At 35.4% G+C, this 13121-nt stretch overlaps 1 pseudogene; it reads right to left on the bottom strand.

Moving 5' to 3' along the window:
* Window positions 1-11434: 11434 nt before the first annotated feature.
* Window positions 11435-11578, bottom strand: LOC126014784 (uncharacterized; annotated as a pseudogene).
* Between the last annotated feature and the right edge of the window lie 1543 nt (window positions 11579-13121).

Here is a 13121-nt window from a genome sequence, read left to right as displayed (position 1 = left end):
TACTTTCTGCCAAATACATGGGAAAGAGAGAGTCACTTAAGTTTCCCTTAAGTACTCATCATCATTGATGATGATGTTGACGACAGCTATTATTCATAAAACAATTTTAATTATTTTATAAATATGGCTTCATTAGATCATTATAGCTAGCACAGCAAGTAATTATTGCCAAAGCTTGTTGCCAATAAAACAACAAAAACTCAGATTTCAAGTAGCTGATTAAAAAATCTCACAGATGGGTTGCCGGGATTTGAACCAATGACCTGCTGCATGAAAGGCAAATGCCTTACCTCCATGCTATCTCTCCAGCCCCACACTCTTTTTTTGTAATGCCTGCAACATGTAAAGAAGAATTAAACTGTACTGAGAAGCAAATGTTAAGAACTGAATTAGGCTTATTTACTATTCTGCAATAATTGTGGCAGTTCATCGATGGCTAGGATTCAAATTTATGCCTCAGAATTGGAAATCCTTATTTTAGTCACACCCAGGTGTTCTTAGGGTTTACTCTTGCCTGTGCACTCAGGTATGACTTCTGGTGGGGTGCTGAGGACCATGTGAGATACCACAGATCGAAGCTAAAGCAAGAGCTCTCCCCAATGTACTATCTCTCCAGCCCAGAAGTGGAAATTATTTTAATGGTTTTAATCCTCTAAAATTAAAAATACTTAAGACCACACATTAAAAAATTTAATGCCAAAAAAAAAAGAAAGAAAGTCTCATACCTCAAAGTATCAGGCATAAAATATCTATTGGCCTTTGGCTCTAAATTCCATGGTCTTGTCCACAAATAATCCCTAATCTTTCTTCCTACTAATTTAATTTTACTGAAGGAAACTTTCTATCCTGAATCTTTCCTGGGTCTTAGTAAACTCTGTCAGATCAAAGGAACAGGGCTAACTTTATTTTTAAGTTTTGCCTCCTTGTATCAGGCCTGCCCCTAGATGAAACAAATGCCTCATCTAGGCTGAGCAGGAAGTATCACCTCCAGTACAGAAAATTTGTGCCTTCTAGACTAGTTACAAAAGTTGAGGAAATATTAAAAATCTAAGTCCAACTTCTTCAGACATTGCAAACTGATTCCTCTGAAGCTGTAGTTTTTCATAGGGTCCCCCAAGCAATCTGAGAAGCAAGAGAGCATACAGGTTTGGAAGTCATAACATCTGACTTTAATTTCGGACTCAGTCACAAGCTGGATAACTCAAGGCAAATAAGATCCACTCTCTCTGTTTCCTATTATTTAAAATAGAACACTTTCCTTAAAAAATGTTGATAGAGCATTGAGAAATCAATATAAATAGAGAAATTTAACTATATCAGGAACATAGTAAATATTCTAATAGTAGAAGCTATAATTATTATTATCTAACTTTCAACTTTTTCAGGAAACTGAGATATGAAAAATCCTATTTCCATAAACTCGATTGGAAGAGGGACAATGTTGATAAATCTCCCAAAACCTATAAAGTTCTAAGAAATTCAGATTCGAAATAAATTTCTGGAAATAGGTCCTGAAAATTAACTGTTGCGGGGTCCTGAAGCCCCCCAGGGGGGCCCGGCCAGCAGGAATTAGCTGGGAAGGCTTCTCAGACAACCGCACTTCTATTTTGCTGAGTAGAAGAACAACCACACCTGTAAAAAATCTGAGAGAGGTTAATAATAAATGGCCCAAGACATAAACTCTGTTCAAAGGCGTTTATTGAGGTCCAGCACCTCTTTATATAGGGAAGGTGAAGGAGGCAGGCAAAAGGCAATGTCAATCATTCTTTTGGCATGAAAATTACTTCATTATTCCAAATAAGGCAAGTGGGCAATACTTCTTGCAGTATCCATGGAAACATCTTGTGACCTTCTAGCTGCATTTCTAAACTTTTAACAGATATAAGGTGGGGGCAATGTTCTTACAGAAATAATTTTGTACAGACAATGTAACATATACACATAATAACTGCCTTGTTGACTCCGGAATGTAGTTGAGGGAGTAAGACCTCATTTCTGGGAATGGTACCGGGCCGTGTTGCTCTCCTCCGGGCTACAAGATTAATTATACTTTGCAGCTGCACATTCCTTTCTCTTTGGCCCAAGAACTTACAGCAAGACTGCATGTAGCCTTTAGGTGAAAGGCTGAACTAAGGCAGAAAGTATAGCAAAATAACCTCAAACAAGTCACAGTCCCCAACAAACTGTTACTTTAGATACACACATTTATCTGTCTACATCTCTTCAGAAGTGTCTTCTCAATAAAACTTTGACTCTTTTTCACCAGAACTAAGAATTGCCACCTTAAGTCAAGAGAATTATATGTCAAATTCTATCAAAGAAAATCCTGAAACCAGATAGCTTCACTGGTAATTCTACCACATTTGTCAATAAGAAAAAAAAATGTCAAACCTTTCCAATTTTTTTTTCAAAAATACAAGGCAAAGAAATATTTCTTGTATTGGCATATGAGGCCGGCAAAACTATGATGTTAGTCAGATAATTATACTGCAAGAAAGTAAACAGTAGAATTATATGTTGAATATTATTCAAGTTTAAATGTAAAATTAAATATATAAAGTTTTGAAATCCTTAAGAAAATAAATTGAATAGCACACTAAAGTGACCGCACTACTTGACTTAGTGGTATTTATTCCTAAGTATACTGGAGATAACTCAATACATGAAAATTAGTTTCCTTGATGAGGAAAAAATGTTTTAATTTTTCCACAATGTAACCAAATGTGCATAAGATTTTGTATCTTATGATAAAAACTCTCAATATACTACAATATAGACCAAATATATGCATCTAATAAAGGGCTTTATTTTCCTTCACTGTTGAAAAAATATAATTTGTTGGGCTATTTGGTAATCTAAAATTACTGTTATATCAACATATATGAAAAATTGCTTTAGAGTTGTTAGACCCTAAAAAGAATTCTAAAGTAATAAATAATAACATTCTACTCTTGGAGGAACATATAATTTATATATGAAAACTACTTGTGTTAACATTATGTTCAAAGTGAAAAAATTAAACTTTTTCTTTAAAGATCAAGGGAAAAAAAGATACCTACACTCACCACTTCCACTTAATGCAGTTAATTTACTCCAACTTAGAGGGACCTTTAACTGAGTTTTGTTCTCGGTCCTGGGATTTCAGTGGGGAAGGGGCTCTCAGCTCTTGAGTGAGAAGCTGCCTTTTTCTTTTGCTAACTGCTGAAAAGTTAGCTTCTGCATAATAATGTCAATAGGAATCCCCACTCCCACTCTGAGAAAGGGTAAAGCCTCACTTTATATTTTACTTTGAGACTTCATAAGTTTATGTTTACAATGTGTGAACTCTCAACCTCCCTCCAAAGCTCCTGTCTGAGTTTCTTTAGTTGGAGCCTGATATGAATTATTTTTTCCTGTGCACAATAAGGAAGAAAATTAGAAGAGGGAAGGAAAAACATGGATATTCAAAAATTTTAACTAGCCATTCATGAATAAGTGTTTGCTGCTGCTTTCCTAATCACTTTATATTTTTAAGAATACAATTACATATGTGCTCATTTTTTTAATCAAGCAAACAACAAAGCACAGATTATTAACAACACACTACCACAATATCTACACTTAAGTATAATCATTATTGGAGTTTTAAGTCTAAGGAATACCAAATAAACCAGGATCCTATAGTAAACGGTGCTTTCAGAACAGAGAAGATATACAAGATGATCTTAGAGGACTGGAGAGATAATATAATGAGTAGGGCATCCTAGGTTCAATCCCCAGCATTCCATATGGCCCCCTGACTCTGCCAGGTGTGATTCTGACTGCAGAGCCAGCATTAAACCATGAGACCCTGGGTGTGACCAAAAAAAAAATCTTAGAATATCTTATACTAGAAATAAAGTGCTAAAATAAAAAAAAAATTCTGAGGACACAGGTGCTAAATAGATAAGGTCAAAAGAATAAAATCTAAGACAATTTAGGCCTCAAAATAATCAAGACTAGGGGCTGGAGAGATGGCGCAGCAGTAGCCTTGCACACGGCTAACACAAGATGGACAGGGTTCGATCCCCAGCAGTCCCATATGGTCCCTTGAACCAGAAGCAATTTCTGAACACATATCCAGGAGTAGCCCCTAAGCGTTACTGGGTGTAGCCCAAATAATAATAATAATAGTCAAGGCTATTAATTAGCAATAGTGGGAGTACTGGTATGGTACAGTTGAAAATAGAAATGTGTTAGTTCCTAATAAAAATGCATGCTTGGAACAGGGGTGGAGGGAGGACAACACTGATGGTGAGAATGGTCCTAGTTCACTGTCAGTATGAACCTTAAATATAACTGTGAAAGACTTGTAATTCACATTGGTCTCAATAAATATTATTTAAAAAATAAATAGATAAAAATACATCAGGAGAAAAAACGCTGTTTCCAGAATTCCCAGAACAGATATACATGTTAAGGGAATGCTGAAGTTGGGGTATCCTCTTTGATTGTTGATTTTAAAAAGGAATAAGTATCATAAATATATACTTGATAAAACTGATAGCAATCTTGTAGTCATAGCAAAGAATGACCATAATTTTCACTTGCATCCAAAGAAAGTGTAGCAGTGGTCCTCAAACTATGGCCCGTAGGCCACATATTGTATTTGTATTTGTTTTGTTTCTTCATTGCAAAATAAGATATATGCAGTGTGTGCATAAGAATTCATTCATAAATTTTGTTTTTACTATAGTCAGACCCTCCAATGGTCTGAGGGACAGTGAACTGGCCCCCTGTTTAAAAATTTTGAGGACCTCTGGTAGAGGAACAGTGTAGGTCAAACAAAGAGGGAAAATCTAAATCAAATAATGAGAAAATATTAGACCGACCCAAAATGATCGATATCTTTTCAAAGAAAGTTTGCCATCTTCTAGAAAAGTACAAGTCATAGGGATCAAGAGAGAAAGTTAAAAATTCAAAAACAACATACTTATGCTGTTCTATACCACTGTTAGCTTACATTTAGATGTGGCCTAGCCCAACCTAGAGTGCAGACATCAAAATTAGAGAGAGAGAGAGAGAGAGAGAGAGAGAGAGACTAAATGTTATAGCTGATTAAAGAATGAATCATGTGTTCAACCTAACACAAAGAAAATTTATGATCAAATTTTAAAAAAGAGAACACAAAAAGTGGTGAGATCGTTCAAAGTACTGTAACACTCTCCTATATTCTCAAGGTCCTAAATTTCAATAATACCTGCCTACATGCCACCACTAGCAACACTGTGTGTCCCTGGAGGCTCCTGAAGCACTGCTTGATGTGGTTCTTGTGGTCCCTCAGCTCCTCTAAAATGAGCAGCATTGCATGTGCAGGCCTGAGCATTGAACCAACTGGCCCTGTAACCAAATATTACCTGGAGAGGTTCCCGGGCCACCTAAGAATAGCTTAAGAGTAGGCTCTCAAAATAGAATACATAATTTATAGTTTATTAAAAATCTATAACAGTTTGTCCTAGAAGATATTATTCTAAAAGTTTTCACTTTAAATATGCATGATGCCCATTCTGGAACAATATGGCAAACCACAGTGTCTAAACTGAAAAGAAGAGAGAAAGTGTTCATATCACTTCGGGGTCACCAAAAAAAAGGAAAAAAAAAAAAGAAAAGAAGAGAGAAAGAAGAAAAATAGCTGCCACAGAGACAGGGAGGGAAAAGGACAGGAGGGTAGGGCAAGAAGAAAACTGGGGCCATTAATAGCAGAAAATATGTGCACTGGTAAAGGGTGTTGAGCATTGTATGACTGAAAATCAATCATGAGCAACTTTTATAACGGTGTATCCCATAATGTTTCAATAAAACAATTTATTTATAATATATTTATTTAAAAAAGGTTAAAATTTTAAGTATTAATTACAATTTTCTTTTAATGATTTTATTTCTTTATGTACACACTTCTTACATATTAGGATTTGGCCACTGAAGAGTTCGGTGCTGCAATGCAACAAATCGGTAGTAACTATTGAGAATAATAGAGAATTTTGAAAATTGAGTTCATAGTCAATTTTGACTATGAAAAATAAAGTTCCAGGCAGTAGTATTGGCATAGAGGGAGTTTTGAGATCCTTGTCAAGACTAAGTCAACACTGGAGGCCTGTTGGTTTGGTCCTTGGACCCGACAGTATTTAGGCAGAGGAACTGAACCAAGTGGTACTCAGAAACCATGTGGTGCTGGGGTTCAAACTCAAAGTTTTGTATAAACCAGTCATGTACTGTACCCTGAGTTATCTCCCAACCTGTGACTCATATATTTCTTAAATCTTTTCTCAAGAAAAGTATATATTTATTTAATACTTAAACAATACATGCATTAATAAATAAGAAGTTATAAAGAAATATGAATTGCTTTTAAAGAAAAGCAAGTCAATATTTAAGTTTGTGATGTTTTAACTTACTTATTTTGAAGTCTTAGGGAGATCACACTCCAGTGTTTTGAGTTTACACCTGGTTATGTGTTCAGGAGACTATAATAGTGCCAAGGATCAAGCCAACTACCCTAGACATTGTGTCCTACTTAGATTTTTGAACTAGAATCTTCTTTGTACAAAATGTACACTGAAGTATTTAAATATAAAGGGGCATGACATTTGTTCTCAAATACTTTGGTTCATAAAAATAAAATCGGTAAAGTAGAGAGATAAGCAAATGTGAAACAATTATAATAAAAATAGGTATCTGTGTATAGTCTATGTGATAATTCTTTTTGCTGTTTATGAAGTTTTTCTATGAGATCAAAATCAATCTTTGTGTGAGGTTAAATTTGAAATGAAAAAGGTCAAAAATATTTTAAGATTACTGGAAAATATAGTGAAGATATGAAATACAATCATAGAAATGGTAGTTCATTGACTGACACTCTTTTATTCATCCCATGACCATTTACAGGATATGTTTTAGTACTTGGCACTAGTGCTCCGTATTTAAGAAACACTCTTGTTTTCAAGGAGCTTAAATTAGAAACAAGGAAAGAAAGTCATTCCAAATTAACATACTCTGGGAAGAGTCAAACTTATTGGCTAATCTTGTGAGGTTTTGATATTACTTATCCAAAACAATATTTTTAAATCCCCTTAATCAATAAAAGTTATGCATTTAAATCAATTTAAATAATTTACTTTTAATTAATTCACCTTGAGCTACACAGTTACAAAGTTGTTCATGATTGAGTTTTAGTCAGACAATGTTCCAACATTCATCTCTACACCAATGCACATTTCTCACCATCAGTGTCCCCAATTTCCTTCCCACTGTTATACAGATTTAAAAATGTTAATGAAAGAAAATCAAATTACAAGGGAAGTGACTTATGTAGCAAAACTGTCTTCAGGTATCTGTTGCATTCCAATGTTTCCTCAGAGATGGTATGAGGGACTGAAGACCCAGATTCTACCATATTTCCTTTTTTTTTTTTTTTTTTTTTTTTGGTTTTTGGGCCACACCCGGTGATGCTCAGGGGTTACTCCTAAGCTCTCAGAAATTGCTCCTGGCTTGGGGGACCATGTGGAATGCCGGGGATCGAACCATGGTCCATCCTAGGCTAGTGCGGGCAAGGCAGATGCCTTACTTCTTGCACCACTGCTCCGGCCCCAATAATTCCCAAGTTAGTTAAAAAGCAACTCTGTTTAAACTAGTCTTCTGGAAATATTGGGGTCTATTCTCTACCTTATCCCCATTAGAGGACACTTGGTGATGTCCAAAAATATTTAGAACAACTCAATTTAAAATATGGATAGGGTTGGAGTAGTAGCACAGTGGGTAGGGTGTTTGTCTTTCACGCTGCTAACCCAGGTTCAACCATTGGCATCCCATTTGGTCCCCTGAACCTGCCAGGAGTGATTTCTGAGAGCAGAGCCAGGAATAACCCCTGGGCACCTCTGTGTGTGGCCCAAAAACAAAAGCAAACAAACATTAAAATAAAATGTGAATAGTGTCAAAACTGAGAAACCTAAACTTGCCCCCCAAATTTCAGTAGTTTAGTCAGAGGAAAAGGATGAAAAGAAGAGAGAAAGCTTAGGAAAAGGTTCAATATTGAGAGAAAATACATAATAAAGATAACTTTAAAATACTCATTTCTCTTTTTTTCTAAAGAAGTATACTGTAGATCACCCAGAATCATCATTTTCCCAATGGCCATTCCTTATCTTTCAACTATGGTTACTTTTGAGAACACCAATCTGATAAAACTTCGGGTACATTTTTTCCCAATGGCTCTGCCCCATTCAGAACTGTATAGGCCTACAGTTCCCTTTGGGGACACCAATCTGACCAAAATTCCAGTTTGCCAATCTTTGAGCTGATACCATCAGGGCTTCTAACAGCAAATGCAGCACCTCTCCCCCCACCTCCATATTTTCCTTCTTCCAGGAGGCCTGGCCGTTCTGTACATGTCCCTGAAAGTGGCAAGTCATAGTGCCTTGAATTTATGAATAACTTCATTTGTTTGATTCTGTCATCCATATAGAATCACTCAAATTTCACAAAATGAATAGCTAACAAGAGTTTAATAAACCTTCTGTCATTGTATGACTGACTTCATTGGAAATATAATAGTTTTCATAAATTTGCTACTATTGTACTTTTTATTTAATTTTTATTTTTTAACTTCTCTTCCTTTTCCTTTTTTATTTTTTCTTTCTATTTTGTAAAATAATTTTGCTTCAATTATTTGGAAACAAATGCATTATGGTCAACTATGCCAATTATGTGATGCGTTTATTTTAAATAAAGTTTAAAAAAAAAAGCATGATGTAGAGAAATCCAGGATTGTCATGAGCGTTCCACAATTATGACGGAGCTGGGCTGTCTCTGCTGACCTATCTCCTGCCCTAGATATTTCTTTTCATGATTCAAGTTGATCACTTGAGTCCCAATTGTCATATTTTCTCTAGATGAATCTGTGCTAGACATTTCCTCATCTTCACTAAAAAGAACTCATCACAGTGGCACACTGAATTGCAAAAGACAATGAAAAAAATAAGGCCAAAGTAAAAATACATGGGTTGAGGTGCTTGCCTTGCATAATACCAATCTCTGTTCCATACTGGACATAGCATATATTCCCTGAGTACCACCAGGAATGATTCTTGAGCAAGAGCCAGGAATAACCTTTGAACATGCCTCTGTGTGACCCAAAAGTAAATAATGAACAAAGAAAAGGAAACCCTTATCTATTAAAATAAAAATCATAATCAGGATCTTCTATTTCAAGAACAAAGAACGGACACAACATATATAGTCTGTCAGGGGTCTTCAAACTATGGCTCGCAGGCCACATATTGTATTTATTCCCATTTTGTTTCTTCACTTCTAAATAAGATATATGCAGTGTGCATAGAAATTTGTTCATAATTTTTATTTTTACTATAATCTGGCCCTCCAATAATCTGAACGACAGTGAACTGGCCCCATCTTTAAAAAGTTTGAAGACCCCTGTAAGATGCACAAACCAGATATTTGCTTTGAAGATTTTTGTACTCTTTAGACTTTAACTAAACTTCTTTTGATAAAGAATTATTTTTTTTAATTCAGATGAAGAGGACAGATACAAAATGATCCCTCATATGTAGGAGATAAAAAAAAGCACAGTAAGGGAGCAACAAATGATCAATACACAGTAGAACTGGGGAGATGGGTTACAGGATTGAGCTTAATGGGATGGGATGAAAGAGGGATGTTGGCATAATGTGTACATGAAATTATCATTAACAGTATTATAAATGATGGTACATCAATAAAAATGGAGGGATACTAAAAAGAATTATTTTTAAACATCTTTTAATTTCACCTGATGTTTACATCTATTGAAGCAACAGGTAATATATTATAAATTTTCTTATAAATTAAGTGAAAATTGATTTGGGAAAGGATATGGAGAGGACTTCATTGCTCCTAAGCAAAAAACTTTAAGTAAAAATGATAAAGATTGAAATATTATACAAAAATGTAAGTATAAAAAAATAAAAAAAATATAAATTCTTTTTTTTTAAAGCCATTTTATTGAAGCACTGGGATTTACAATACTGATCATGAGGCTTTCCATGCACATATCATTCCAAAACCATAAACATCACCAGAATGCCCACTTCTTTCCACCAGTGTCCCAAGGCAACTTTCTAAACAATCCCAATAACCTCCTCTGTGTGTAAGTTCAGTTCAATAGACAAAATTTTTAGTTAGATAAAATCTTGGGTTCTGATGACTATTTGCAGTTCTTTCACTATGTTTCTTTGTTATCCCTAATATCAAAGACAGCTCTTTTTTTTTTCTTTTGGTAGAGGTGATAATGCCTACATATTAAATAAAAAGAGCTAATCTAAAATTACACAAAATTATAAATTATAACTTATAATTTATATATAATAGAATATAAATATATACAATTAATATATAAATAGAAATCTATAAATTATTCTTTTAAAAATGAATTTTTGGAGGCATAAAGATTTTAAGAATTACTACTCTAGATAATTCTGTGCTGCTACACTATAGAGTTTATATGAAATAGTTAAGTAGCACCAATGTGAGATTTAAGAGTGAAAGAACTGGGCCCGAGAGATGGCATGGAGGTAAGGCGTTTACCTTTCATGCAGAAGGTCATCGGTTCGAATCCCGGCGTCCCATATGGTCCCCCGTGCCTGCCAGGAGCAGTTTCTGAGCACAGAGCCAGGAAAAAACCCTGAGCACTGCCGGGTGTGACCCAAAAAAAAAAAAAAAAGAGTGAAAGAACTAAGAGAATTCTAAGGAGCAAATCTATATAGGTATACAAAAGAACAAAGAAAAATGATATTGGCTTTATATGTTATTTATATATTATATAATAGTTATTGCTTAAGTGTATTTATTAATTAAAAAAGATAATAAAGATCTCAGATATGGTGACCGGAGACATAGCACAGCGGCGTTTTCCTTGCAAGCAGCTGACCCAGGACTTAAGGTGGTTAGTTCAAATCCCGACGTCCCATATGGTCCTCTGTGCCTGCCAGAAGCTATTTCTGAGCAGATAGCCAGGAGTAACCCCTGAGCATCGCTGGGTGTGGCCCAAAAACCAAAAAAAAAAAAAAAGATCTCAGATATAAAATGATCAAGCACAGATATAAAATGATCAAGCACAGAATATCCAAATATATGAGATTTTAATTTTATAAAATGTCTTAAAAAGTTAGAAGTGAACATACATTTATTTTTTTGTGTGGCGGGGGGGGGGGGTCACACCTGGCTGTGCTCAGGGGTTACTCCTGGCTCTCTGTACTCAGAAGTCCAGAAATAATTCTTGGCAGATACAGGGGACCATATGGGATGCCAGGATTTTTAAGCACCAACTGTCCTGTATTGCCTGTGTGCAAGGCAAATGCCCTACCACTGTACTATCTCTCCAGCCCGGAACATACATTTCTTTCTTTCTTTTTTTTTTTTTTTTTTTTGTCCCCCAATTCACAATACAGACTAGGCAAAGGGCCTAGGTTGAGGTGTATATGGGATGCATTTACTGTATGTCCTCTTTCTATACAGTCAGTATAAAGTCATTATAAAGAACACAGCCTGTGGTAAGACTTGGGAGGCCTTCGGAACATACATTTCTTAATCTAGTAGAGGTCCGATGAGTGCCATTCTTGGTGCGACATGTTGGATAGTTTGTCCTGTTCTTTAATAAAGCTCCTTTAATGTTTCTTATAACCTGGTTTCAAGGCTGAATTCCGCAACTATTGCTTGTCTAAGAGGCTCTGTACAAATTTAACTAGATAGGATATCCTTGACAAGGTGTTTATTTTATTGTGTTTTTGTACTAATATCCCCATTTTCTACTGACTCATAGAGTCTCATTTGATAGATTTTATGGGATGCACGTGGGCTTTTTCTTTAAGTTACTTTTATATCTTGATGCTTTTAATATTCCATCTGTCTTTTGTGGGTATTTATTTTGTTATTGTTGTTGTTCATTTTTTAATTACTTTACTCAGATACCATGGATGCAAGCTTGCCAGGTTGTTTATAGTGCAGTTAATTCTTTATCCACAGTTACAAAGTTTTCATAAGTTTTATACAATATCCAACACCCTTCTTAGTGCATATATATATATTTCCTGCCACCAATGTATCCAAATTTCCTCTCACCTTCTCTGCCACTGAGGCAGACATCTCTCTCACTCACACACACTCTCTCTCTCCCTCTCTCCCTCCCTCATGCCCCCTCTCTCTAAGACACTGTGGTTTGCAATATTGCAGATTTCATGACTTCACTTTTCCTAATAATTGCATAATTTTTCATTGTATAGATGTATTAGTTTCTTTATCCACTCATCTGTTCTTAGGCACTTGGGCTTATTTCCAGACTCTGAGTAATGGGAATAGTGCTGCAATGAATGCTGAGATTTTTTTTCTGCGTTGCATTTTGTGAGGCTCTTAGGATATATACCTAGGAATGGTATTGCTGATTCATTCAGAAGCTCAATTTCTAGTATTCTTGAGGGAAAACCATACTGTTTTCCAAAAATGGCTGTTCCAGTTGATATTATCACCAGCAGTGAATGAGAGTCCGTTTCTCCCCACAACCACACCAGCACTGGTTGTTCTTGTTCTTTATGATGTGTGCTCTCATTTCAGTGTTGTAAGATAGTATCTTAGTTCGATTTGCATCTTCCTGATGAATATGTGGATTATGTGATATGGGGAGCATTTATTTTTAATGTGCCTTTTGGCCATCTGTCTTTCTTTGAGGAAATGTCTATTCATTTCTTCTTCCCATTATTGGATGAAGTTGGTTTTGTTCCTGCTAAGCTCTACCATTGCCTTGTATATCTTGGATATTAATATTTTATCAGATGGAAAATAGTTAAATAGTTTCTCCCATTCCATGGGCAGTTTTTGTATTCCAGTTACTGTTTCCTCTGAGGTGCGCATGTTTCTTAATTTAATCTAGTCCCATTTGTTCATCCTTGCTTTCACTTGTTTGGCCAGTGGTATTTCATCCTTGAAGATTTCTTTAGTTTCAATAATATAGAATGCCCTGCATACCTTTTCCTCTATGAACATTATGGTTTAAAGGTAAATAGAGGAAATATCAAGGTCTTTAATCCATTTTGATTTGGATTGGCATTAAAGGTTAA

Source organism: Suncus etruscus, chromosome 7 (assembly GCF_024139225.1).
Source record: "Suncus etruscus isolate mSunEtr1 chromosome 7, mSunEtr1.pri.cur, whole genome shotgun sequence".
In the NCBI taxonomy this organism is placed as follows: Eukaryota; Metazoa; Chordata; class Mammalia; order Eulipotyphla; family Soricidae; genus Suncus; species Suncus etruscus.
This window is presented reverse-complemented; position numbering and strand designations above follow the sequence as displayed.